This window comes from Glycine max, chromosome 8, assembly GCF_000004515.6.
Source record: "Glycine max cultivar Williams 82 chromosome 8, Glycine_max_v4.0, whole genome shotgun sequence".
NCBI lineage: Eukaryota > Viridiplantae > Streptophyta > Magnoliopsida > Fabales > Fabaceae > Glycine > Glycine max.
The window spans coordinates 35,741,618-35,744,755 of NC_038244.2; positions in this window are offsets into that span (position 1 = coordinate 35,741,618).

Consider the following 3,138-nt stretch of genomic DNA (forward strand, 5'->3'; position numbering starts at 1 on the left):
GACACCCTAAAAATATTTGTAACTGGATTTTGTCTAAGATTTGGTTTGGGAATTTATAAGCAAACTTGATTGACCTGTCTATTGGTATAATTGTTCCCTAGTGGATATTGTGACCAAGGAATCTAATTCTTGTTTGGAAAAGATTGATTTTGGTTTGAGAAATCGCAAGACCATTTTGTTTGATGATATTAATAAAGGTATGCAGGTGTTTAAAATGTTGGTCAATGGTTTGGGAAAAGATTAACACATCATCAATGTATACAATGGAAAATTTTGAATACGGATTGAAGATATCATTCATGATTTTTTGGAATTCTGAAGGGGCATTCTTCAGATCGAATGGCATAACATTCCATTCATATTGCCCGAAAGGAACTGTGAAGGCAGTCTTGTACCTATCAGTTTCCTTTATCTGGATTTGCCAATATCCTGACTTCATGTCAAATTTTGAAAATATTTTTGCAGAGTTCAACCTATTGAGTAGATCCTTCTTGTTTGGAATAGGATACCTAATCCATTGTAAGGCTTGGTTCAAAGGCTTGTAATTTATGACTAAACGTGGTGTTCCACGTTCAAGTTCTGTTTGCTTGTTGACATGGAAAGCAACACAAGACCAAGGGCTTTTACTCTTCCTAATTATTCCTTTATCAAGGAGATCCTTGATTTCCTTTTGGCAATATTGAATAAGTTCTTCATTCATTTGGATTGGTTTGGCTTTTGTGGGAATATGTTTTTCCCTGAAGTCTTTCTCATAAGGGAGATCGACTATATACTTTTTCCGATTCCAAAACGCATGTGGCAAATCGGAACAGATTGTTGATTGGATGTGATTTAGTAGGGACTATATTTTTCCTTTCAATCGAGGTTTCTCTAGTTGGATTTGAATATTACTAAAGGAAACTTCATCCTTCAAAAAGTTGATTTGGTTAATCTTCTCTTCTATGAAGTCTATGTTTCTTGTAATTGGTTTGGTAGAGAAATCGAAGGTGATTCTCTTTCCCAAGTGCCAAGTAGTTATTCCTCCCTTGGATATTTGGAGAGGGAACAAAGATTTGATGAATGGTTTTCCTAGAATAACTTCATTCTTAAGGTTTTTTTACCAAAAGAAAGTTGGTTTCAATCCTAAGACCCTGGTTTTCTATTATTGCTCTGGATAGCTTATAATTTTTAATTTTGACCCACTTGTTCTACTCAATTTCTCTGAGGTTTTCTCAAAGAATTTTGTAGGAATTAAACCTTCCAGAATGCAGTTTGAGTCAACACTTGTATCAAAAAGGGCCATTGTATCCAGGACAAAGTCATTAATAATAGTTCTAATATTAATATAGAACTTTTGGATTTTAATATTGTTGATTAATCCCATGAAGATTTCATCATCTTGACCTTCATCTTCTTCTCTTTTGTCCTCATTATCCGAATCACTATGTTCTTGAAAATAAGAAAGAATAATTTGATGAATTTCTTGTTGTTGTCTGAGTTCTCTGATTTCTTGTTTAATGTTATTAATCTCTATTTGGAGATCTTGGATAGTGGTTGGTTTGACAAAAGTATTTTCTAATCTTTTGAGAATATTACTAACATCAAATTTGTTGTTAGTAATAAATTCTTTTGGTTTAGGTTTGGCTTCCAAAGTTTTTTTAAGTTTATTTCAGAAGACCTTCTTTTCCTGAGGATCTGGTATGGAATTTATTGCTTCAAACAAAAGATCCCGCTCTTTTGTCAAAGTGTTGACTTCTTGGATATCTTATTCTTCCGAGGATGATGCTTGATCATCCTACTAGATTTGGTTGAGATTTTCCTCCAAAGATACTTCCCCAGTTTCTTCTTCTAAGGTTTCGATGAGTAGATTATTAATCTGCTCTTCTATGAATGGATCTAGGTTGAAGTTTCTGAGTTTCTTTTTCAACCTACAATATTTGCTTATGTGACCTTGTTTTCCACAATTCTAGCGTACTACTTTGGTTCTGGGTTTCATAGTTGGTTCTGGCATATTGGTTTCCTTGCTGGTTGAAGTTTTGTATGAGTATTTCCTACTCGAAAATCTCTTATGAGAGACAATTTTGTTCTTTTGAAATTTTTTCTTGGGGTGTTGTTTCTTCTTTTGCTTAGGACAAGCTGGTAATCCAAATTGTTCACAGAAAGACCCTAAATCTTTTTTAGTTTGGGCTTTCTCCTTGGCCAGTTGTCTTTGAATCTTGTCATCCTAACAAATTTTTAGGGCTACCTTTTGGATACAGGAAATGAGTTGTCCATAACTTAAGCTGTCATACGGAATATCTCCATTAGCAGATTGGCTATGAATTCTATCTCTAACCTTATCTCCTAATGATCTCAGAAGTCTGGCTAGGAATTTCTCTTTCCAGAAAGATTGTTGGCTATCCTCTCTAGTGTAAACTCTAGTCAAGAAGGTATCTCTATACCATCTAAAGTCTGCTAAGGTCCTACACTTAAGATTGGATAGTAATTCTGCTGACCTATCTTTCCAAAGTGATGGGTCACCAATAAAATGTTGGGCTATTGTAAAAATAAGGGTATTAACAGCGTCAGGGATTTCTTCATTATCGTCATTTGTAATGACTTTCCCATTGAGATGCGTTTTAATTGTGTTGTAAATTTTTTATTTTTCATCATTAGTTAGATAATTATCCCTCCATCCTTTTAATTGACCAAAAAATCCTGCAACAAGAATGTCTACAATTATTTCTTTTGAACACTCATGGGACGTTTGGTATGCCATGGCTACCATGGTCATATGTTGTAATGTATTCATGATGTATTATGTTTGAGCATCTATATTCCATTCATAGATGTTATTTGCACTAAAACTTTTAAAGTTATTTTCGCCTCTTTCTTCTAGTAGAAGATCAAGGGCAGTTGGTCTTGTAGACAAAGGATCAAGCTGAATGTTTTGAGGATGCCAAAGTTTTCACATGCGTCTCAAAGCTTTATTCAAGACAAAGGAATTAAAGATATTCAAGATGGATAATCAAGACAGTCTCTAGAGTCTTAGAAAGGGTATATTAAATAGGAAGGGAATTCCAATTGAAGTAGCAAAAGGTTTGGCCAAGAATTTTAAGTTAAAAAGTCTTTTTTAACAAATTTACTCTCTGGTAATCGATTACCAGAGGATGTAATCGA